This window comes from Prionailurus bengalensis, chromosome B1, assembly GCF_016509475.1.
Source record: "Prionailurus bengalensis isolate Pbe53 chromosome B1, Fcat_Pben_1.1_paternal_pri, whole genome shotgun sequence".
In the NCBI taxonomy this organism is placed as follows: Eukaryota; Metazoa; Chordata; class Mammalia; order Carnivora; family Felidae; genus Prionailurus; species Prionailurus bengalensis.
In genome coordinates, this window is record NC_057344.1 from 11777596 (window position 1) to 11804560 (window position 26965).

Here is a 26965-nt window from a genome sequence, read left to right on the forward strand (position 1 = left end):
ATGGGTGGTGACCGTCAGTAGCATCCCTGGCTCCTATCCAGTAGATAGCAGTAGCAGAATAGTGCCTGTCCTTGGCCCTAACAACCAAAGTCTCCAGACATTGTCATCTGTCTCCTAGGGGGAGGGGAAATTTGCACTCAGTTAAGAACCATTGAGAAGACTGAAACAAACATGGCTCTTTACTGGCTCTCCCTACTGGCTCTCCTTTGCAGGGTGTGTGTGTGTGTGTGTGTGTGTGTGTGTGTGTGTGTGTGTATTTTTCCCTAATTTCTTTTCACTTCTCTTTCCTTCTTTTAGTAACCTTTTAAAAAACTACGTATTTTGTTTATCAAGAAAATAGTCTTTAAGCTAACAGTGTTTTATTTTTGTTTTTTATTTTTTTGTGTGGCCTTTGAGGGGCTTCTGTAGCTAACAGTGTTTTAAAGAAGCTCTAATAATTTTTTATAGAACTACAAATATTCAAAAGACAAAAGTCGATGTTTAAGAAATGAAATATTTCAGGGGTGCCTGGGTGGCTCAGTCGGTTAAGCATCCGACTTCGGCTAAGGTCATGATCTCACCATTTAGGAGTTTGAGTCCTACTTAGGGCTGTGTGCTGACAGCTCAGAGCCTGCATCCTGCTTTGGATTCTGTGTCTCCCTTTCTGTCTGTCCCTTCCCCACTCTCACTCTGTCTGTCTCTCAAAAATAAAGAAACATTAAAATTGAAAAGAAATTAAATATTTCAGTAATGTTAGATTGAAGAAATATATATGGAGTAGCTAGTCTATAACTGGTATTAATATTCTTAGATGCATTTTTTAAGTGTGGTAAACCTGGTATTAAGACTGCTTATAAATAGAATCTATTGTATTGTCACTATGGTAACAGTAAAATGCTTGGTACTTTGTAGCCGATAGGTTGTTACCGGATAAAAGTAAATAAGAGGTCAACTAGGCTACATGTCTGAAGATACTGACCATCTATTACATGTTTGGTATCGCCAGATATATAAAAGTAAACAGAACAAAGCCCTTGCCTTTGTATAACTTAGATTCTACGGAGAAGACTCAAATCAATACACTGACCTATTGTAGTATATTAGATGGTGAGATATGCTGTGGGGAAGAATTATTGTGTTAGGGTTATGAGGAGTCCTAGGGGGAGTGCTTTTTACAGAGAGTCAAAAAAATAGGATTTTTGAGTCTTTCCCACACTGAAAAGGTGAAAGTAATTGTACAAAAACACAGGAACATGCTTGCAGTCAAAAAATAATTGCCCCATTGTAGCTTAGGTCAAATGGTGAATTTGTGAATACATATACCAGTTAAGCCACAAAGTGTATGAGGAACATTTTGAACAGCTCTTACTTCACACCTGCTTTGGAACATAGGATTTCTTTAGAGCCTAGTTCGGATAACAGCCTAGATTGGTAAATAAAAACAAATTGTGCATACTAAAGTTAAAAAAAAAAAACTTGGGGGTTCCTCATCCTTTTCTTTCTAGTGTAGTAAACATGTGCTGAATTTGGCCTTCCAGATCGCATTTCTTATCAGGCTAGGCAACACAGCCACCATCTTGTTTGAATAGCCGTTACCTCCTGGTTGTGTCTCTCGCCAACACACATATGTGCTTAGGAGAAGCTGATGGTCTCAGCTCGTGAATGGGGCCTAGAGATAAAACCTAGTTAATTAGCAATGAGTAACTCAGGAATTAACACACCATCCAAATTGGTCCAATCAGAGTGAATGTCAGCAATTTGGTTACATTTTTCATGGAAGATACACCTGTAATGGAAATGCTGGCACACATCTTGTGGTCATGAGTGGACAGCTTTCCAATAATGTGGGCACCACCATGTAGATTAATGAAGTCATGCTACCTGTTGTAACAGATGAACTCAAGCTAGAGGGATTAATATCACAGAAATTTGTTTTGCCTTCATTTAAATTTCATTCGGTGGGGATGTTGGCAGTGCTTTGCTCTGTGAACCTAGATTGACAAAACACCCATATTCAAGGTCTTTATCGGGAGGTTGACAGCCAGCTAACATGTGGAGGCAGAAAGAAGGAAGGGGATGGTACTTGAAAGTTTTTAATGAACCATGCTTGCAAGTTGCTCACATTATCATCCCACACCTTCTGTTGGCTAGCACACATTCCATGGCCACATTAAATGCAGAGGGTTGTGTGATATAATTTAGGTGTGTGTTCAAGAGGAAAAGCAAATCAGTTTGGTGGAGTTTAAGTGTCATGTTGAAGTGTCATGCATGTGAGGTGCATGCATGTAAAAATGCAGTCTGTCACATAAAGATGTAAAACTGAAAGATACATGTTGGTATCTGAATTGTACTTGGAATTGAGATCACTAACTACAAGCATGGGTAACAATGGGAATGGTCTAGATAGGAACTGGAAGTGGTCACTGAGGTAGCTCCTAAGTGAAAGGAGCCACGGGTGGGTATGGCTGCAATTTTTTCACTTTGCTATGGACACTGTTAAAACTTAAACAGTCATTGGACATTTCTGTGTAGAGGAGAATGATGAGTTAGTGATTTTATTTTCCAGATGTTGCTTCTGGGATATAGTGATTTATGATTGAGTGTGCACCTTAGACCATGCAGAGAATATTAGTGTATCTATTCTTATAACTTATGTCAACTCTTGTAATTTGTGGCAAAACCAGCCTGGCTTATGTTGGTACTAGGAGTTTAGGTATCTTGTTTACGTGATGTTTCTCAAGTGCTCATATGAAAGCCAATCAGCCCTTGATGGCTTATCTATACCGTGCATAGTATGTTAAAGATCTGTTACTTCACTTGAAATGCAGAAAACATTATCCCTATTCAGTCATTAGGAACAAATATGTGTCACGTTAAGTGGTTTGTTTCTCATTACAGGAAACTCTTAAGTTTTCATGTAGCACCAGTCTTTGAAGGGGTTACCAGGTGAAGGGGTGAATGCTAGAGGACGGGTATGCTTTTGAAACCGGAAAATCGCGGCCCTTAAGCCTGTTGGCCCTGCATAATTGAATGTATGACCTTGCACCATTCACCAAATCTCATGGAGATTCAGTTCTCAAATACGTGAATAACCTCACCTCACATGCATGACACTTAAACATGATAAAGTATACATACATAAAACGTCAAATAGAATGCTTAGCATATGGTGAGTGCTTAATACACTGTGGCTGTTGGAATAATTCTGCCTCTGGAGAGAAGCTCTGAGATGGCTTTAGTGGTAACTTATTTTTGGTTGGGGACAAAGAATATAGGCCCTTGGTTATCTTCCTCTGTTGTGAATACTAAGACACTTACTTGTACCAAATACGGCTGCGAATCCATTTAATAGATTGCATAGTCTGGTGTAATTAAATGGCCTGAATGGTGCACTTGGAGAAAAAGATGTTCTTGAGTAGTATCGTATACTTTGGTTTTTGAATTCCCAGATAAAAATGCTATTACATATTAACCACCATTTTTCTTTTTTTTCTCCTTTATCAGTGGAAAATGGCATGAGAGGGTTTTGTCAAGTCATTAGCAAAATTACTCTTGTAATTTGTACATTGTCTTGTATGGTCCCTTTTCATGGTAGTAAAAAACTGAACAGCATCCTTTCCTTTTGTTGACAAGGACTCTCCATTACTCTTCTATATTCAGTAATCCTCACTTGACCTTCAATGAATGATAAGGTATATTCCTTTTTAAAAAAAATGGATAGGGTATTTTTTAATTGAATTTTTTTAACATTTTTAATGTTTATTTTTGAGAGAGAGAGCAAGCAGAGAAGGGGCAGAAAGAGAGAGAGGTAGACACAGCATCCAAAGCAGGCTCCAGGCTCTGAGCTGTCAGCACGGAGCCCGACATGGGGCTAGAACCCACAAACTGAAATCATGACCTGAGCTGACTTGGGATGCTTAACCCACTGAGCCATCCAGGCACCCCCTGCCCCCAATATTGATAGGGTATTCTTAACTCTAAAATACATCAAGAAAAACAAAATAATTTGAGAATTAGAAAAAAAAAAAGTTAATTCCTTTGTGTTTCCTTTAAAAGGATAAACATTCTAAAGAATAAATCACGCAAATACAATTTTACTCTAAGATGAAAATAAGGAAATAATTACAAAGCTAAATGAAATGACAGTGTCCTCTAGCTTCCATTTTTCTTTTATATTTCAAATACCCATCTCTTCACATCAGGCATTTCGAAAGCCTGTTAGAGCCAGAATTCTACATTTCTTTATATATTCTATACCTAAGATAATTTTGTGCTTAGCCCTCAAATTACCATTTCAATTACAATGCAAATGGATGCACGCATGTCATTTTATTTAAATGTATTACCTTTCTTTGCCTACTTCATTGTCATGGTGCCACTTTATTCTGTTTCTTTCAGGCTGCATTCAGGAACCAATGCTTGGGCTTGTAGTGAGTGAAAAATTGTGATTTGGCCCATAGAGGCAGACTTCTTTTAATATTCTTCTTTTCCACTGTTAAACCCTGAATGATGTCATCAATTTTGTGTCTGTCATTTACGTTTTTTTCATTGCCTGTAAGCAAGTCCATATGTAATACATTTTTTGGAGTAAAGAGGGTCCATGGTTCTTTCCTAGTTAAAAATGTCAAGGTTTTTATACTTCTGATTATTATATTCTCTGCCAATGAATGGAGGTGAATATGTTTTCTGGAGAATTCATATTTTATGGTGTGTTTACTTCTTTTCAAGCTATTTAGTTCAGTGTTTTCATTTTCTCTCTGAAGAATGTCCTCTGCCGTCTAAGAGCCATGATTTAGGGTGAGGAAATTTTAATAGCTGCATCTCCCCCATAGATTCTGACATTTAGAAGGATGTGTAAATTTTCTCATTTTCATGCAAATTTTCATGCTTATGTAACTTCTTGCTTTTAACCCAGAAATGGAAAAACAAGAGCAGGAGGGATTAAGAAATGGCTGTCATCTCCCTAAAATGACTTTTTGGAGGTTTGCCACTGTTAACCAGTAGCCAAGTCAGGAGCTGAGCTAAAACTTAGACTTTAACTTAAATATAATTGGTTTTTTTACCATTCTACCAGATTTTTGAAATTCTATATCTAAATTATTTTAAGCAATGAAATTAAGCTCTGTAAATTTTTACTCCCCCAAATACTTGACATGTGTTAATGCATACAAGAGCCAGTGGTGTGGGTGCCATCTTGTTTTCTCTTGTATAAAGTTATTTGTGAAAACTCTCATCTTAGAGATCTGAGTGGGGGTTTCGTGGAAAAAAGAAGATTCTTGCCACCAAAATTCCGACATTTACTATTTCGTTACACTTAGAAAGTTTCTGTATATCTTGTGTTAGGTTTTACCTCAGCTACAGAATGCTTGACATCCCATCCAGTGCTGGAAGATCCCCTCATTTTGGATGTTGTCTGTTCTGACATACTCCTACTTTTTGATTTTGTTATAATGATCAAGTCATTTAATTTCTTCTGGAGTCTCTGTATTGATCCTATGAAAATAACATCATTTCTCACCTCTCTAATGTAGACAATTTTAATAAATTATTAATATTTATTGAGTATTTTGAACTACTGCTGTAAAACATGTATGCTAACAGATAATGGTGTGAGAGTGAGAAGAAAATATTAAAGGATGACCTCACCTGTGTTACAGTGTTGACCTCTGTACAGACCCAGATAATGGCTGATGGCTTTTTCCACAAAACCATATTTAATATATGTTTTTCCAACCCACTGCTACTAACAATCTCCTTTGCTTTCCAAGGAAAGCCATCAATATACTTTAGAGGCAATTCATCACTATCTCTTCTACTCATTGTGAACAGTCGGTAGGAATATATTTCAGGGCTTCTAGCGCTATATCCGTTTCCTACTTTCCTCTGAAATTGTCTCTTGCAGTTTAATAGGAGGAAATAAGCTGGCTAAGTGCTCGGCTTACATGTGCTCCGTCAAAAATGAAATTTTATCCAACTCTTGATTATCCAGGCTAAGTAGAGGGAAATTCAAAGTCATGATAGCCAGAGTCCAGATAATTGAAAAAAAAAATAGGATCATTAGATAACATCTACAAAGTGACTTGATGTGTGTGATACATAATTTATTAATGAAAATTTTACAATAACATTTTTCTATATAGTTAATTCTCTTATATAACCTAATATAAGGATAGTACCAGAAAAATAAAGATAAATACAACATATAAGAACGCTATCACATTTGAAAGGGACTTTGTATTGGTATTTAGGGTGTGGTGTTATTAGATGGCACACCAGAACTTAGAGCCATTCGCGTTAAAACAGACAGACAAAACTATGCTTTAGCTATGTTGAAGTATGAATGTGTGCACGCCTAAAGCAATCAGCAGTACTCTTTAATTCATTAAGTATTTATTGAATGCTTACCATAGGCTGATCACTATGCTCAAAGATCATTGGAAAACAATTTTTATCTTGGAGCACCCAACATATCAATAATAATACAGGAATTGCTAAGTATAGGAAGTACTAAGGGCTGTAAGAGCTATTAAAGCACACCTGAATCAGGAAAGGATTCAGACAGATCTTGAAGAATGAGTGGCTTCTATTTATAATAGAACACATGGTATGTTCTGGGCACAGCAGGATGTTTTACATAATTTGACGGGAAGGATATGAGAGAGATTATGGTGGATAATGAGGATGTTAAGGATAAAATAAGGCTGGATTTCAAGCCACCTGAATATCATAAGAAATAAGGACTTGGGACACCTGGGTGGCTGAGTCAGTTAACCGTCCAACTTCAGCTCAGGTCGTCCATCTTGAGGTTCATGGATTTGAGCCCTGCTTTGGCCTCTATGCTGACAGTTCAGAGCCTGGAACCTGCTTTGGATTCGGTGTCCCTCTCTCTCTGCTCCTCCCCCACTGGTGCTGTGTCTCTCTCTCACAAAAAATAAACCTTTAAAAAACATTAACAAAAAAAAGGGGGAGAGTGGTGCGGCGCCCAGGTGGCTTTGTTCGTTGCACATCCGACTTAAGCTCAGGCCATGAACTCACGGTTTGTGGGTTCAAGCCCTGTGTCAGGCTCTGTGCTGATAGCCCGGAGCCTGGAGCCTGCTTTCCATTCTGTGTCTCTCTCTCTGCCCCTCCCTCACTCACACTCTGTCTCTGTCTCAAAAATAAATAGACACTAAAAAAGAAAAAAGAAAGAAAGAGAAAGAAAGAAAGGAGATCTTTAGCCCTTAGAAAATGAGAGCTCCAGGGCTTACAAACTCTAGCCCTATTTTTTTTTCTTTTTTTTTTTTAGGAAAAAAAGAAAAAGGTTAAGTCTCTATCCATTCTCAAGTGATCCCTGGGAGGCATTATTGTCCCCACCATGGCCTACTTCTTTGAGAATCACTGATGTAGTGATTCTCCTGGAGGTAGACCCAGTGATTCTCAAGGAGGGAGGCCACAGTGGGGACTATATTGCCTCCAAGGGTTCACTAGATAATGGATAGAGACCTATCTAGTTGTCGCAATTGGGGATGTTCTAATAGGCATCTAGTGGATAGAGGCCTGGGCTGCTGTTAAACATCCTATAATACACAGGACAGATTCTATGAAAGAATGACCTGGTCAATAATATGCATACTACTTCAATTAAGAAACCTTGATGTAGGTTATGCGGTAGTTAGAAAAGCCCACAGTGGATTATCCTTTGAGGAGAACAGTGCCATAATTGAATCATGAAAGAATGAAAACCACAACTAAGGGCATTTTACAGGAGACACAATGGACAAATACTTTAGAACCATTTATGTAACTTCATGGCTTATTGAAAATAGGGTTTCAGATAGAACGCCCAAAACTCACTCGGAAGACATCATATATCAGTGACTCTGGAGATGAGTGTGTATCTAATGTATTGAAAGAATACAATATATAATACAAACAAATATATAGAATATACTCAACTATTTAGGTTATTGGTAAGGCTTCAGGTAAATGGTGGGCTATTGGTAAATTCACTTGTAAGGAAGTTTATTATACACAGATGTTCAGATGCATAGGAGGTGTGCACTCCTGATCCCCACACTATTAGTAGTCAACTGTACAGATAGTTGGAGCAGTGAAGGGAAATGCTAAGGTTGTAACTAAAGTTCCTTTGTTGACTCCAGTACAGGTTGTCCTTTCCTAAAACACAAAAAGCTTTTAAGTTTGGAGGTTACAGGGAAGAGGGATGGGGGGAGAGAGAGAATACAACTGACTTCCCTTTAAGTTTACAGATCATTTAACTTACATGGATAATCACTTATTTGCTATCATGCTGTTGTTGTATGGTTTGCACACTATGAGATGACAACTTTTATCCTTTCTCTTAGAATCTCTCACATAGCCTCCTATCCCTTTCTCTCCAGAGCACCCTTTCCTAGCATGTTATGGAGAAATGGAAGTCCCTGAACAGCAATTTAGTCAAGATTCACTGTAACTGTAAATTTATTCTATGTCAATCCGTTCAGTTTCAGTCTTTTTCCTTTTAAAATTCCTCTCAGATATTCTGGACCTCATTTCCTCCATCTTATTTAAGGAGGTCTTTTCCTTGGTTGTCTGCCTCTTACTTGCCTCAAAAGTATATTCTAGATTGAAGGTCTTGCACCCTCACCATTAACTCCTCCATTTACTCCAAACTGAATTCTTGACCCAACAACCCCCTGAAATGTTTCTTGGTAGCAACAACAGTGGATTCTGCGTTAATCTATATTTCCTGATTAGATTTGCATAGATTGCCCGGCAAGTGTCAACACAGTCACTTCTTTCTTCTTGAAACTTTTCCAGGGAATCACATCATCCTTTTGATTAGCTAGCTGCTTGCATCAGTTTCTCTGTGTTTCTTTACCCATTCTTTGCAAGTTGAAATCTTGAAGGATGTGGCATTGATCACCTTTATACCTTTATATCAGTTTGTACTATTTCTTGGTTTATCTCATTGCCCAAGGTTTTAACTACCATCTACTTCTCCATAATTCCTGATTTTGTAGGGCCAGACCAGACCCCTCTTCTGATTATTAGATGTGTATATACAACTTCGTTTCCTCAGACGTCTTTTAGGCATCTCACACATAGTGTGTCCAAGCCAGAACCCTTAATCCCTTTAAACTGCCATCTCCCCCATCATAGTGAATGGTTCATGGATCCAAACACTAGTACAAATCAGTTAGTTTGAGCCCCTTTTGGATAACCCCCCATATTAAATCTAGTATGTAGTATATATGTATTTCCTGTCTCCTTCCAAACATCCTCCACTCAAGCCCTATTCTCCATCTTTACTGATCTCTTAGTCTAATGCAATATTCTTTTCTGAATTCTTGCAACATCCTCCCAACCAATCTTCCCATGTCAATCTTCCCTCTTTCCCCCACCTCTAACCTGAGTTTTACTATCTATGCAGAAGCCGTAATCACCTTTGAAAAGACAAATCAAATCATGTTGCTGCTTTGGCTTTGCTTAAATTCCTTTCCCAGCTTCCTAATGAAGTTGACATCATGTTTAGTCTCCTTCCCAGTCTTCCAGACCCTGCATGGATCCCTGATCTCCCGCTCTAACTTCATGTGCTGTCCTTGAAGTCTCATTGGCTTGCTGATGGATTCTAGGATAGGCAGAGGGAGCTCTCTTCTGCCTCAAGGCTGATCCGTGTCCCTGGAATATCCCCTCCTTATTCCCTCACCCCAGTTCTTGACATGACTACCTTCCTTTTCAACCTTGCATTTTTTGTCTAAGTATTCTCTTCTCAGAAATACTTCCCTTGACCAAGGTACTAACAAAGATTTTTTTTTTTCATTTCTGTGCACCATTTCATTTTCATACAATTTAGTGTTATAAATTAGACATTTATTACTTGTCTTTTTTAACCTTCAGAATGTTACTTCCTTTAGGGCAGGAACTTTGTCTTAGGAAAACTGTATGTATGATGCTCAAATAATACCTGATATAAATGAGGCATAAGGTTTTTCCCCCAAGAAAAACTGGAATGATGCTGGTAAAATAACTGAATAGAACACATTAAACATTAAAAGTTACATGCTGAATTTAATAACATTATCTTCAGTAGGCCATATGGTACAGGTATTTTGGGCATCTGCCAAATAAATGAGGACATGAAACCTAAAAATAACTTAACAATCTGTATCAGATTTGAATTGATTCAAAATATTAGAATAATGTGGCGAATTTTCCTAGATAGTGACTCCTATCTGTTAAATCGTATTGGAAATGTGTTTCTATTTTGAGGGTAAAATTACAGTCACTGGTCTTGAACAACCGATTTTCACAGAATTTCATTCAGAGCGTGAGTCAAGTATGGCTCCCATCCGTGTGATTTAACATTCCAGAGTTTGCACTGAGAGCTCACTTGCAGTATGTCTTCTGGGTAGCAGCTGTGGCAGTGGTTTGTAGGGGCAACTGCTGTTCATATTTATGTCTCTTTACCTTAGAAGCTCTATTTTTGTTGCCAGGGAATGATGACCCACTTACATGACTGCATGCTGCGTGACGTTGCTATCTCTTAGCAGTAAATAGCATATGCTGGCTTGTTTAAAGTTGTATTTCAATGTTATGTTTCTCCTCCACACTTGAGGAGAACTTAGGTTTGCTTCTCACACTGCAATCCTTGAATTAGAGTTTTAGAAGTATAATAGTGTCGAGGACCAGGTAGAAGAATGTGGTGATGTTATGCCGATCCCGATGATAGTGATTAATCAAGAACGTCTTAGATTCTCTGCCCGTAGTAAACCATAGGTATGATGCTATTTGGATGACTTTAATTAGCACCTGCTTCATTACCCAAAGTAGGAGCTAGATGCCTTCTTATTTCATTAAGGATGTATTTTATAGGAGGATCAGAACATACCTGGTTCTCAGATTCTGGTTTTTCTTTGATCTTCAGACTCATCTCCATGGTGTTTCATTTTTACTTTCCAATGGACAGTACAAAGAGAAATACAATACAAACAGTTATTGTATTTTACAACACAAAGAGAAAATGCCTTATTTGAAAAGAACGTGTGTTTCCATTTGGTGATTGTGAATTAAGCTAAATGTTAACCACTACGACTAGAATTGGCAATATGATATTCAATGCTTGTTCAATAATTGTACATTATTCAGTGATTGAACATGTATTTCCATTTGCTGATTGTGAATTAAGCTAAATGTTAACCACTACGACTAGAATTGACAATATGATATTCAGTGCTTGTTCAATAATTGTACATTCGGTACATTTAAGTTTTAGTATTTAAACTTTTTTAAGTTTATTTTGAGATAGGGAGCAAGCAAGTTTGGGAGGGTCAGAGAGAATCCCAAGCAGGCTTTGCACTGGCAGTTCAAAGCCCAGTATGGGGCTCGAATCCACGAACCACGAGATCATGGCCTGAGCTGAAGCCGGTTGCTTAACCGACTGAACCTCCCCGGTGCCCCTGTACTTTTAAGTTTTAACTTATGCATGTTAATGAGTTGCCAATATGTAAACCGTGTGTGTGTGTGTGTGTATGTGTGTGTATGTATTTTTTTGTCTACAGTAGTTATCCAAATGTGTTTATTTTTCTTATTTAACAAAATTCTATTTACTAAAATGAAAATGCTCATGTTTCTCAACAAAATTATTACCTAGCTTAAAATTGTAAGGTAAACAAAAATACATATAAGTTCCTATTTGGTTTGTTATTGTTTTTTAAGAAAATTCAGTTAGGGGCATCTGGGTGGCTCAGTCAGTAAGTGTCTGACTTTGGCACAGATCGTGATCTCACCATTCGTGGGTTCGAGCTTGGGGTCAGGCTCTGTGCTGACAGCTCAGAGCCTGGAGCCTGCTTCAGATTCTGTGTCTCCCTCTCTCTGCCCCTCCCCCACTTGCACTCTATCTCTCTGTCTCTCCCTCAAAAATGAATACATACTAAAAAAAATTCAATTCTAGGGAATTGGTTCACCTTTGGTGCATCACACATATCCGTCATGGAAATTTATCTGTTTATCTATCTGTTGGTAATCAAATGAATTGTCCATCCAGCCAAATAACTTCCATTTATTTATATGGTAACTTTTGCTGTCTCTCTGCCTCATCTAACAAGTTGTTTAAAAAAAGACTTTTATACCAGGGAGAAGTCCCATAATTGTCAATGAATTAAATTACAGAAATTTCTGTATTTCTGAAAATGTATTTTTAAAACATAAATGTTTATACAGCTTTTTTTTTCCCTCTTCCATAAATCAAATAAACCCTTAGAAGGTATTTTGTTGGCTAATACATCTCCATGGTCCTTGCCATGGTACTAGCCATGGCCGGTATCATTTTCTAAGTTTGCTTCTAAGAGAGCAAAGAGAAGAAAATTGCTGAATTATTTTTATTTGCATGATGTGTAATAGGATTTAATTTGTGAGTATAAGACAGAAGGGTCCTGAAAATTATTTACTACAGTTTGTTTGGTGTGGGTATATTACATAAATACTGTGCCTTTATAAAACTATGAATTATGCTCTGCCAATTACATTTGCAAAATGCTGAAGTTCATATGGGTATCTTCATCAGTTGTGGATATGTAATTATTCTCCTAATATTTTCTTAAGTTAATTTTTGTTGAAGTATAATTAACATAATGTTCTCAACATTTAAAAAAAAGTTTTAATGTTTATTTTTGAGAGAGAGAGAGAGAGAGAGAGAGAGAGAGAGCGAGCGAGCACATGAGCAGGGGAGGGGCAGAGAGAGAGGGAGACACAGAATCCAAAGCAGGCTCCAGGCTCTAGGCTCTGAGCTGTCAGTAAAGAGCCAGAAGTGGGGCTTGAACTCACAAACCCAGAGATCATAACCTGAGGTGAAGTTGCCCTCTTAACCAACTGAGCCACCCAAGTGCCCCGTAATTAACATAATGTTCTCAACATTTAAATTAGCACTTCCTTCTAAGTCCTTGTATATATAACCTATAATACCAAAACTGATATTTGTTTGAATGACTTAGAATCTTTTATTTTGAGTCATCAATAGGATTCTCAAGCGATAATGTCATTTATTACAACCCCCTGTGTTTAAAAAGAGAAAAACATTGGAAACGATGTAATCAGCACATTTTTACGAAATACTTGGAAACTAGTGGCAGAATAAGGATAATCTTGTGTCTGAGATGTAACTGTGGGAGCTTCATATTTGAATAGTTCACCTTAAGAGCTCTGAGTTTACATATGTTTCAGTTTGAAAAGGTGAAATGACTTGTTCAAAACCACAGCATTTACGGCAAGAGACCAAGGGTGGGACGCATAGTATCCACTAGTTCATTACGGTCATAAAACATGGATGTGGGGCAAGAATTTCTAGAATCTTCCATCTTGATTTAAAGGATTAAGCAATTTTATGATCTATAATTTTTCCTTCCTAAGGTGAATCGTATTGTAGAGCAATGAAAAGAACAAAGACCTTGAGATACGGTCAGTTGGAGCATTCGATCTGGCCCTTATAATATATACTGTATAAAATACTGAAAACAAGTTTCAAAATAGCTCCCTTCAGAGTTTTGTTTCTTCATCAGTAATCTATATTCTGTGCCTGAGAGAGAAAAAAAGGTATAAAACTGAGGACATTAAGAATAAATGGTTTTTTTTTAGTAAGTGTTAATTCTTTTCCCATTATGGTGTTTTCATGTGAATAGTCTTTGCGTTTGCAACCTGGGGTTTTAAGCAGTTAGAGGGAGAAGATAAGGGAGAAATGAGCAAGCTTTCTAACATGACAAAAACTCAGAAGTAGTAGTGATTTTTATGAATGAACAACAACAACTGAGTTAGCCAGGGGAGGGAAAGGGCCAGTTGGGAGTAGAGCCAATTAGTAATTCATAACTCCCTTCATTTAACCTAATTCTAAAATCTGAGCTTCTTGCATGGAAGGTATTTTGATAGGAAACTCAGTGATTTTTGGAGGAAAGGTCTTTTGTCTACATACTATTATTCACAGCACAGTTAAAGTGGTATAGAGGATATTGAGATCTCCTGTATCTTAAGATCTATTTCCCCAGTTTTGATGTAAAACCTTTTATGCTGAGAAATAGGAGAACATAACATTTATAGCATAGAAATAATAGAATATTTCATATTTTCCTTTACTGAATTTGACACTGCTCCATCTGATAATTTCACAAAAGATTGGTTCCTGAACTTCTCTTTTAACACCAATCGTGTGGCCACGTCTCAAGTCCAATCCTGATCTTCATCACCTGAAATGGATGTGTAGTGAGCGTGCCTTACTCTGTCCAAGAGTAAACAGTTCCACCCTGTGGAACTGTGTTTAATAAACACAGTTTATTAAAGGACTTTAATATGAAGTCCTTTATATTATATTATATTATATTATATTATATTATATTATATTATATTATATTATATTATATTATGAAGGACTTTTGCAATGAATTCTGTTAAAATTTGCGATAAATTGGTGGTGCTTACAACATACAGTGTTCAACACAGATTGAGAAAGGTATGCTAGAACTGTATTGAACAGTAGAATATTTCACTATTTCACAATCAAATTAGGCCAAGATCTTCTCACATCTGCATGTATAGATAGCCTGGGATAATGTATTCCTTCGCATCTGCCTCTTACTCATTTCTGTCAAATAAAAAACAAGACAGAAAAACACATTGGGCATCTGAAGTTACCCAAGACTGAAAGCCTCAGCTGTTTTAGGAGAGAAGAAGAGAAAAAAATAAAAACTCTTCCAGAAAAGTTCTATGTTTTCAAGATATCATTAGACAAAGTGTCAAATATCTAGACTGCCCACATGGTGCTAGGCATCTGTAAGATAGTGGCATAAATTTAATCAATTCAGGCAATGATTAGAATGTTTTGTCTACATGGCAAATCCAAACATCTGTGCATTTGAATATATGAATGTTACTAAAATACCTAGAGAACCAGTTGAATTTTACAATGTTGGTAAGAATGTTTTTCTTTTCACACAAGGCTTACATTGTCATGTATATCCAGCCCCTGTTTAATAATCCTTCATTATTTTATCCTTCCTAATCGTTTAAAGATTGTGCATTTGTCCTAATCATTTGGATAAACTATTAATATTAGATTTATTTTAACCATCTTGATGATCCATTCAGTCAGTAGTCACATCGTAAATGTTTCCGTATATCAGCCAGGAAAATTTGATGCAGTCAAGATATATTCAGATCAAATGTTATTAATGTAACTTATCAGAGTATGTTGTTGCATAAACACAGCTATAGAATCATTCACTGCCTTCTCGGAACTCTTAAGTGATTGCACATTTTGTCCCTCTACAGTCAGTAAGTACTCTGAATATTGGCAATAGTCAAAACTGTGAAGAACAATGGACTCTGTTACGTTTTATGTACCAGTTAGGTCATATGGCAGTAATATGTCTGAATACTAAATAAATACTTGGAAAATAAGACAGGTATTTTTGAGCAGTATGCCAGGTGCAATATATACTAGGTAAAGATTTGAATACAGAGTTAAATCCCAGAAGAGAGAAATTGCTCCAGCTTTTTGCTGCCCCTCCCCCTTGCCCCCCACTGTTTAAAGGGAAATAAGTAGTGGCCGGCATCTGGCCCGCACGATAGACCGGGTGAACATATTGGGCAAGCCAGACAGTCCTGAATCAAAAAATCACATGCCTTAATCTTTGAGATGACAAATTTCCATCTACTTGACAAGAGGTCCTTCAATATATGTTCTCTGAAAAACTGTTTCTCCTCTAGACTCATCTTTCTCATGTCTAAAGATGCCATTATCCTTTTCAAAATGGTACCTTAGCCTATTCTCGTTAAGATTTTCATCCTAAGGTAGCCAACTGTCTGGGTTTGCATGGAATGGAGAAATTGGTTGGGGTGTAGGCATTTTAGTGCCACGTGTGGGAAATCTCCAGATCCGTGAAAACATAGTGGTCACCAAAAGTCTACCAGAGATTCACTTACTCTGGTTTTTTGGTAATTTGCCACTTGTTTAGTAGTCTTAAAGAAGAAAATTGTTGTTTTTCCTTATAGTAAGTTCTTTCACGTTGTTAGGCTCTGTATTTTTAAAACTTATTTTTTACTCAGTAAAGTTTCAGATTGCAGTACCTGACCCAAGGGTTTCATTCACAGCCTTTTCCTTAAAATAAAACTCTTGTTTAGAATCAAGCCTGGTTTAAATCTCCTTGTCTAGTTCCCTGCTGGTTATGCTCTTCTTAAGGATAAGAGTTTTCCTACTCTTTTTGCTGGCAAAAGTAAAAATCCCTTTTATTTCTACATAAGCAGACTTTTAACGCTTCATCTTCCACTCTTTCAACAAAATGGAGAAAAATTAGAAGCCTTGGTAGGAGGTGCCTCCTGGCTAGGGACATCTTGAATTGACTGTATCTTGTTTAGAAGGAATGGGAGTTTTCTTTTCCCTAACATCCTTAGGTACTTACCAGGTTGGCAGAATTCACCATGCCCTGGCTTCTACAACAGAAAGGGTTGTTAATATAAAAGAGGTATGGATAGAACTCCCTGACATGCCTGTAACTGTGAGGTCTATTCTTCATTTGTTGGTTACACTGTTTAAAAACATAGTTTCTCCAACCTCTCACACACAAGGAGCCTTAAATACTAGATGCAAAATTTAATATTAGATTCTCTTATAGAAGGTAGTGTTTTTTTTTTTTAACCAAAACCAAATTTTTATGCTAAAAAAATTGTCCCTATAACATAAGTCAGAAATGGAGCTCTTATCCAAGCTAAATGAACTCAGATTTTATTTTCATTTCTATACATTTTGGATATTTGGGTACAATTAAATTCTACTTCCCAATCTATACCTTGCTGGCAAGCTCACTACCTGTTGGCTTATTCTCTGTGCCATTTTATCATAGACCAGATGAATGCCAAGGATGTCAAGCCTTCTGTTTTCTTAGTGTTTTCTAAAGTTTGGATGAAGTGTAAGATAGGGTCAAAATTCTATTTTGTGTCTTTTGGTTCTTTTGAGACAGAAAGCCAAAGTGGCCGTGTTTTATTTTTTTAATTCTACTTCATCTATGGACTGTATTTCTTTGAATAGAAAACATACCCAAATAGGAAATCCTGTCACACTGTCACTAGGCACCATCATCTATGTTATCAAAGAATGTTTCCTGGGGCAGGGTGTGGAGGAATCACAAAGGGGTGAGTGAAAAGGAATCAAGTGAAGATCTAGAAACCACGAAGTATTTTATTTGAGAAGAAAGGCTTGTGCATAAAACTAGAAATAAGATGCAAATTAATGCATATCAGCTGCCTAATGAGTGGCTGGTGAGTGCTCACTTAGGTCAGGATGATGAACATTGGGGGAGAAATACAGCACGTGGGTAAGGGCTTAGGAAGAGTGGTGATGAGTTAGCCTGACTCTTGGATCTTTCTCCACACTCAACCTGAGGGATCCCAGAACAGGACATGAAGGCAAACATAGTGGCAAATACTGATAGTGTGAGTGAGGCAAGACTTATAAAAATATACTGTTAACTAAATGAATGGTGATAGAACACCTCATTCTTACAGCAGTCTGGATTTTTCAGGGCAATCCCAATATGGCAGAGTGTGAGGAGACGGTTTTCATGTTTGATAAATAAAATCATAAAGTGATTATAGTCTCGTTTAGTGATTATGAATGTATATTTTGATAAGACACTTAAAGGGGAAATTTGAAATTTTCATGGATTTGAATCACTAAGGTGTGGAATAAATTATGATATCATCGTTAAGCCAGCTGAAGGTTCTATTGGAAAAGCTTGATAATATATATGTATCGAAATATCACAGATATAAGTCAAATAGATTAACAAATATAGCGATTGTAAATTAAACTCAATTTGAACAAGTGTGTTACTCAGGTTATAATTCATACAGCATAAAACCAATCTGCTTTAAGTTTGAAATTCATGAGTTGGGGTAAATTTGTGTAAAGTTCAATTTTAGAATATCTGCACCACTAAAATTTGCCTTGTGTCCATTCACAGTTAGTACCCACATCTACCGTCTGTTCTTGGAAACCACTGATCTGATTTTTATCTTTGTAATTTTGTTTCTAAAAATTCAAATAAAGGAAATCATATGGTAGGCATTTCAATGGCAAATAAGGAACATTTGTCACTCCTGTGTGTTTACTGTATGAATAATCACTCTGCTTTGGGGAAGAGGTAATTTCTCTGATTACAGAAGCAGGAGGAAGTAAGCCCCTATCATGAAGGCATGTTGAGTTGTTTTTTTTAATGTTTATTTTGAGAGAGGGGAGGAGGGAGGGAGGGAGGGAGGGGGAGAGAGAGAGAGAGAGGAAGAGAGAGGGAGGGAGGGAGGGAGGGAGAGAGAGAGAGAGAGAGAGAGGTTTTCAAGCAGGCTCCACGCTGCCAGCGCAGAGCCCTACCCGGGGCTTGAACCCAAGAACTATGAACCTGAGCTGAAACCAGGAATCAGACGTTTTTAACCAACTAAGCCACCCAGGAGCCCCTTGACTTTTTTTTTTAATTGTTTTAAAAAACCCAGACATTTAATTGTGAGTTTTAATATAACTTGTGAGTATGCTAGGAGTTTCTGTCAAAGTTCATTTTTTTTAAGCGATCCATAAACTTCTTGTTAAATATGAGAAATGAAGATGATGTGCATGTCTTGTAATAGAGCCTTTGTGTGGCTGTAACCATGGCATACCTGATGTCTCAATGGAATTAAAATGTAAAGCAAACAAACAAACAAAAAAACACCTTTTGTATTACATAGAACTTGTTTTTATTACATGTAAGCACTACTTGTGTTTTCTTTTACAGAATTTAATTGCTTTTAAAAAGTCCAAACTAGTTGCCCAGACTTGACAGAATATAGCAGAGAACAGTAGTTCTCTAGTTTTATCAAGGATTGATAAAAGATTGGATTAATAAACTCTTTTCCCGTGAGGTTCCACAGACTTTTATAGATTTCTGAGATATATTTCAAACTGTCCTTCAAACACCCATAGTGATGTATGAGTAGGTGTGACTACCTCCTACCCTCCTCACCCCTGCAATAGCCTGTTAAGAGAGCTGCTTTGGAGAAAAATGGTAACTTGTTTGTTCACAGTTAATTTATGTGATTGAGGTTCAACTCAAACTCTTAGCCTTTTATTTCTTCATTTGGTTGTTGAATGTCCGTGTTCTTTCCAATTGTTGGGGTGTTAGAATTTTCCATTACCTCTAAGAATTTGTACAGAGAGGGTGTTATAACCCAATTAGCATATTTATTCCAAATATTTCCCCATAATATGTGCTTTTTGCTTAATTATGGAATATATTAATTATGTTTTCAAGGGTATTTTCTTTTTTTTTTTTTTTTTTTTTTTTTAAATTTTTTTTTTTTTTTTTCTCAACGTTTATTTATTTTTGGGACAGAGAGAGACAGAGCATGAACGGGGGAGGGGCAGAGAGAGAGGGAGACACAGAATCGGAAACAGGCTCCAGGCTCTGAGCCATCAGCCCAGAGCCCGACGCGGGGCTCGAACTCCCGGACCGCGAGATCGTGACCTGGCTGAAGTCGGACGCTTAACCGACTGCGCCACCCAGGCGCCCCTCAAGGGTATTTTCTTACAGATGTGTTTCTATTGCTTTTCTGTTTAGAAGTGCTGGCATGTTTCTTGAATGTTCAGTTCGCTGGTGAAAAAATAAAAGTATTTTTTTTAATGTTTTCTGTTTTCCCTTGCATTTTCACCCCTGGGGCTTCGATCTAAGGGTACAACTTCTTTAGTAACCATCAATATTTGAAGGATTGGTGCAGTAGGTAAGAAAAAAAAAATGATTTACTAAATAAAAAGTTGACTGTGTATCCTTTGTGACATAAATACCAAACTCTCAGGCTTCTTTGGGAGTACATACACTAGGGGGTATTATTTTTTTTTTAAAAAAAGGAAAGAGGGGCGCCTGGGTGGCGCAGTCGGTTGGGCGTCCGACTTCAGCCAGGTCACGATCTCGCGGCCTGTGAGTTCGAGCCCCGCATCGGGCTCTGGGCTGATGGCTCAGAGCCTGGAGCCTGTTTCCGATTCTGTGTCTCCCTCTCTCTCTGCCCCTCGCCCGTTCATGCTCTGTCTCTCTCTGTCCCAAAAATAAATAAAAACGTTGAAAAAAAAATTAAAAAAAAAAAAGGAAAGAAAAACTGAAGTTTTATCTCCTAAAACCCCAGAAACTCAACAGTAAAATAGTAGTAACCTGATAATTTTAATTAGGCAAGTTTAATCCCCCCCACACACCCCTTGGGAAATGGCAATTATATAACCTTTACCCTTCTTCTGTGACAAAGCGTATTTAATAATATGCTCAAAAGCAGATGAAAGCAAACACTTGATGTAAAAACAAAATAAAAAAAAATTACCAAACAGGATTTCAAGCTAGTCATTGTACATTATAAATACGTGGCAACCAGTCTGATTCCCATCTTCTTTAAAGCTCGGGCCACTGACCTTCTGTAGGTTTAGTTTTATTTTACACCTTGATCGCAGTCTTGCTTCAGGGCTTAAAAAATAAACTGGCAGATAAAATAAACTGAAATATAACATAAACCACTTATAATATTTTCTTCTGTGTATAAGGCACTAAACACTTCAGACACTTTTCATTATAATCCTCAGTTATATACAGATTGGTATTACACTCTATTACAAGTGAAGAGTCAGAGGGAAAAAAAAAAACTTGCCAAAGGTCACGTAGGAGCTTTGTGTTTTAAGGTATAATTGACATAACATTAGTTTCAAGTTTACAGTGTAAATGCACACACTGAGAAATGATCGCCACAATAAATTTAGCTAACATCTGTTACCTACATATTTACAATTTTTGTTTACCTAGTAATGAGAACTCTTGTATTTCTCAGCAATTACCAAATGTGTAATAAAATATTATATTCACAATGCCATATATAAGAAGCCTGTCACCTTTTGTCCCCTTCAGCTATTTTGAATACCACTACCCCACCATACCTCTGGCAACCACCAACGTGTTCTCTGTATATAGGAGTCCGTTCGTCCGTCCTTCCTTCCTTCCTTCCTTCCTTCCTTCCTTCCTTCCTTCCTTCCTTCCTTCCTTTCTTTCTTTTCTTTCTTTCTTTCTTTCTTTCTTTCTTTCTTTCTTTCTTTCTTTCTTTCTTTCTTTCTTTCTTTCTTTCTTTCTTTCTTTCTTTCATGTGAAATCCTGTAGTATTTGTTTCTCCAACACCTATCACTTAGCATAATGCCATTGAGGTGTGTCGTCACTGCAAATGGCAACATTCTGTTCCATTTGATGGCTGAATAATGCTCTGTTGTGTGGTGTGTGTGTGTGTGTGTGTACACCTTCATCGATGGACACTTCAGGTTATTTTCATATCTTGACTATTGTCGATAATGCTGCAAGGAACATGGGAGTGCAGATGTCTTTTCCGGTTAGTGTTAATTCCTTTGGATACATTTCCAGAGTGGAATTGCTGGATCATAAGGTAGTTGTATTTTTAATTCTGGGGAGAAAACTCCATACTGGTTTCTATAGTGGCTTCACCAATTTACATTCCCACCAATAGTGTATAAGGGTTGTTTTTCTATGCATCCTTGCCAACACTTGTTATTTGTCTTATTATTTTTTTAATGTTTATTTAATTTTTGAAGGAGAGAGAGTGTGATTGGGGAGGGGCAGAGAGAGAGGGAAACACAGAATCCGAAGCAGGATCCAGGCTTCGTGCTGTCATGACCTTAGCTGAAGTCAGATGCTTAACTGACTGAGCCCCCCAGGTGCCCCTTGTCTGTTTTGATAATAGCCATTCTGACAGGTGTGAGGCACTATCTTGTTGTGGTTTTGATTTGCATTTTCCTGATGATGAGTTATGTTGTGCGTCTTTTATGTGCTTTTTGGCTTTTGATGCTTTCAGGTGTTTGGTTTCAGGTGTTCTACTCAATTTATAATCCATTTTGAGTCAGCTTTTGTGAATGGCATAAGATAGTGGTGGAGTTTTGTTCCTTTGCTTCTGGCTGTCCAGTTTTCTCCACACCATTTGTTGAAGACTTTGCTTTCCCCATTGTATGTTCTTCCCTCGTTGCAAAGATTGACTGTATACGTGTGGGTTTGTTTCTGGGCTCTGTTCTGTTCTGTTGATTCTCACGGCTGTTTTATGCTAATACCAGTTGCTTCTATTATACACAGTAGCATCACGTAAAACTCGAGGCCAGTTCTTGAAACCAGTAAGAGTCTTGAACCATCCTCACAGCCATTATTGTTGACACTCTTTTCACTCAGTAATGAGGTTAATGTCTTCTTTCTGCCTCAGTGAATCCCTAGCTTATACGAGGGTTAATATGTGATATGTGATAATTTGCTCCTTATATTGGACCTGGCCAATGTCCACATATTTTAGGCCTTATCTAGATGTCTTTTGTGATCGGATCTCAGGATTCACCCCCCACACATCCCCGTTTCTAGTACTCTGTTTGCAAATTTAGCCTCCGTTGATAGACAGCTTTTTTGGATAATAAACACTTTTTACCCCCTTTTCCTTAAATGTGAATGGGGACCTCATGAGTTTGATAGAATATGTGAAATGATATTCACAGAGCATTTAACACAGTGCCTGACACATAATAATCATTAGATAAATAATAAATATATTTTTAAGCTCTTATAGACTTGTTTTTAGAACTAATTAACCTTTCTCTACTTCATGGTGCTTGAAAGTCCATTTGGAATGTGCTTTTAATTTACATTCTGAATCTTGTATTTGGCTTTTCTGGACCTTAACATTTAGAAACAGAATACCTTGCCTTCACAAATATACCTCAGATCCCACTGAGTTCACATACTTTTAATGGTGTTGTAAAGATATACATTTACAAAAACATACATAGCTTAGCTTAGGCTAAAAATATATGTTTAAACTTAGAATATATAGAATATATAGAACTGAAAAAATATACTTCATATTTGGTAGGGATGCATATTTCATAAAACTTATATGTGGCCATTAGGTTGCCATGGACATCATGTTTCTTATTCTGGGTCTTTGCCATTAAAGTTTGAAATATGCGGTACCACATCATATAAATAAAAATATTTAAATTGTCTCCAGTGGCTAAACAACCATAGAATTCTGCAGTCTCAATAGCAAAAGAGACATAACAGCATACATCTACTTAGAATTTTAAGTAATTCTTTCATAGGTTTTCAATTTCATCAAGAGAACATAAGCTTATCTCTATAGACCTATCCTTTTGTTTTAGTTTATCTTTTACCTTGATATTTATGAGAATTGTACAGACAGAAAGAACAGTGCTATTAATAGGAATAGAAATTCAACTTAACAAAAGCTAGGTTCTGTAAAGTTTTAGCTGATATATATGTATATGTTATACATATATGTATATTTTAATAATGTATATAAACTCTACATATATATAGCATTTAGCTTAAATAGGTTTTGATCAGATATCTGTCAAGTGATCTATCCATTTACTTATTTACTTATTTATGAGAGGGACAGACAGTGAGTGATGGAGGTGCAGAAGGAGAGGGGGAAAGAGAATCCCAAGCAGGCTGCAGGCTGGGCTGGCCCCTCTATGGGACTGGATCTCAAGACTGTCAGATCGTGACCTGAGCTGAAATCAAGAGCCCGGTACTTAACTGAGTGAGCTATGCAGGTGCCTCAACCCTTGTTTTAAAACTACAGAAAATGTTAAAAATTTACCTATTTCTGTCAATTTTGTATTCATCTTATCTAGTACTATTCTCCAACTTCTTCTGTAGAAAATAATTGTTAAAAATATGAAAAGTTTAGGGGCACCTGTGTGGCTCAGTCGGTTAAGCCTCTGACTGGCTCAGGTCATGATCTCATGCCTTGTGGATTCAAGCCCCGCATCTGACTCTGTGCTGACAACTCAGAGCCTGGAGCCTGCCTCAGATTCTGTCTCCTGCTCTGTTTACCCCTCCCCTGCTCACCCACTGTGTGTGTCTCTCTCTCTTAAATATAAATAATCATTTAAAAATTTTTTTAAATATATAAACTTTAACTTTGTTAGTCTTCTCTTCATTTTCCATATATATATTTTTTCCTTCTTTACTCATTCTCAGGAGGTAGAATCTTTTTTAACAAACTGTTAAGAATACTGGATAGCTCAATGAAATTCACTGGACCTAGAGGGTCAATTTTAAGAAATATCCACATGCCATTGAACATGTATTCTAGGTTTTTCTAAGTACAGAATATAAACTTCCAACTATTTTTAGACATTATCATTTACATAGAAAAGAAACTGAAAGATAATTTTCTGCCAAAGTAAAGGATGTAATTCATACTAATTCTTTCTAGCAAAGCATGAAACAGCGATTAACCAAGGCAGACAATTGGCCAGCCCCCTTAGCTAGCTATCCCAAGCAGAAAGAATTACTTATAACTTAGCCTTGTATTTTTATATGGTTCAATATTCATTAGGAACTTAGGTACATTCAGAGAAACAATGTCTATGAAATTCCTAATTAATTATTTACTGTTGTCACACTTCTACTATTCCAAGGAATCTTGTGAAATATAAACTAAATTTACTTATGTGTCACATAGATGGGATATGGTTTTGCCTCTTTTTTACAACTTGTTGAAAATGGACACTTGTTATAATTGATCTTGTCTGATTGAGTCTTCCATTGAGTGTAGACCTTGCTAATCTAATTTAGATTATAATCCCAGTTAGTCTTTAGGGATTTTATAGACCTCATGACATTTTCCCACACATTTGACTCCTCTCATTCTTTCTCTAGAGACACCTAGTCAGTCCATGCTACCCCTCCCCCAGAAAAAGACAATAGGTATGTGATCCACCTGGGTTTTCATAGATGCTCCTTAGCTGCAGTGAGTTATCTGCAAACAAGTTTCTTTCCTGCCTCTTTCATTCGCTGTTTTATCTTGTTTTCATCTTACCTCATCTCTTGAATGGAGTCTTGGAGACAAAGTCACTTAGAAATTCATTGAAGATGCTGTTTTCCCTTACTTTGATTAAATACTAAAGACTTCATAATGACTCCAGAACATTACTTCTAACCTGCTCTATTTCTTACTTAAATGTGAAAGATATAGGGGCGCCTGGGTGGCTCAGTCGGTTAAGCGTCCGACTTCGGCTCAGGTCACGATCTCGCGGCCCGTGAGTTCGAGCCCCGCGTCGGGCTCTGTGCTGACTGCTTGGAGCCTGGAGCCTGTTTCGGATTCTGTGTCTCCCTCTCTTTCTGACCCACCCCCGTTCATGCTCTGTCTCTCTCTGTCTCAAAAATAAATAAACGTTAGGGGCGCCTGGGTGGCGCAGTCGGTTAAGCCTCCGACTTCAGCCAGGTCACGATCTCGCGGTCTGTGAGTTCGAGCCCCGCGTCGGGCTCTGGGCTGATGGCTCAGAGCCTGGAGCCTGTTTCCGATTCTGTGTCTCCCTCTCTCTCTGCCCCTCCCCCGTTCATGCTCTGTCTCTCTCTGTCCCAAAAATAAATAAACGTTGAAAAGAAATTAAAAAAAAAAATAAACGTTAAAAAAAATAAAAAATAATGTGAAAGATATATTCTGAGAATTTTCTTGTATTATTGTAATAGTTTCACCAATGTGGATTATCCAATTGATACTCCTATTTATTCGGCGTAATTTCTAATATCTATAACATATATGAGACTTTGATCTATTTTAATAGGAATTTGAGTACCAATATTAGTAGTTGATTTATCCATCTTCCTTTGGCAAATTGTCCTCCTATACATAACAACACTGGACATAAAACCTGCCTTTGCAGAATTTTCAAGTAGGTTTGATAAAATGGTTATACAAATAGTTTATTAGATAACACAGACAATCAGAGGTGTCAAGAATAAAGGAATGACAAAATAACGTTGTATCTTATGTTCTTTTAGTCCTTGCCTGGGGCTCTGATACCATTTAGTAGAAATAGCCCTGTGTGATCCTTGTTGCAGTGCACCTGGCTGGCAGTCCTCATCATCATCCCATGCTGGTCTTGATCCAGACAATTTGCTTGCCTTTATCCCCGAAATAAGTTCACCGATTCTTTGTGCAGGCAATGGTAACCATCTGTTTCTACACCAGCATTAAGTGTAGAACTCATCTCTGAAACCCTTGATAGAGTAATTTAGGAAAAAGTTACTGTTAAATCAAGAGTTTCCCATCTTGAGAAAGACAATGAATTGTGACCCTGTAGAAGCATAAACGATTGTTTATTCAGTGTGGGCACGGTCTTCTCCTTGAATCCCCTATGAGTTTCATGCTGACTCTGGAAATTTGGACAACAGGAGGTAGGGTTTATGAGACAGACCAGCTGGTTTTGAAGAGCCAGATGCTCTAACTACTTCTCTGCCTCTTAAGACATGGCTGACAATGCTACAGCCCAGGAGTGCTGCCAGCCACGTGTGGGTTATGAATAAAGTTGAACTCCGTGGGATATATTCCAAAGCAGTGTCCGTTTTAAATATAATGTTGAAGTTATAAATGAAAATAAAATCAACAAGTGGAATCACTTATAGACCCTTACTTTGGCAGTGCATTTGGTTTCTATACATGCTTTATCTTACGACAGTCAGTCTCACAACTTAAGCGGTAGAGACCATGGCCGACCCTGTTTTACAGCTGAAGAAACTGTCCACAGCTGAAGAAACTGAGGCTCAGCGAGTTATTCCTCCCCTACATTGCACAGTTATGAAATCACAGAGCTAAAATGTAAGTCCAAGTCCAAGTGAGGCTAACTCTAGAATCAGTCATCTAAGCAGTGTGTCATATTTCACAGACAGAGCAGTTGAAATTTTCCAAGAATCCTCTCATCATTGGAGCCGAATGTATAAAACAAAAATGTTGAAACATTTAAGACAATGCAAGCCCTTCTTTTATAGTTTGAGGATGCTGTTAAGGGAGCAGAGGAATTTCAGTTGAAATTAGAAATGAGAAATGAGGTTCAACTTTTATTTTTCAGCTTATTCCTATTGAGCTACTGTTTAAAAGTAATATTCTAAATTGA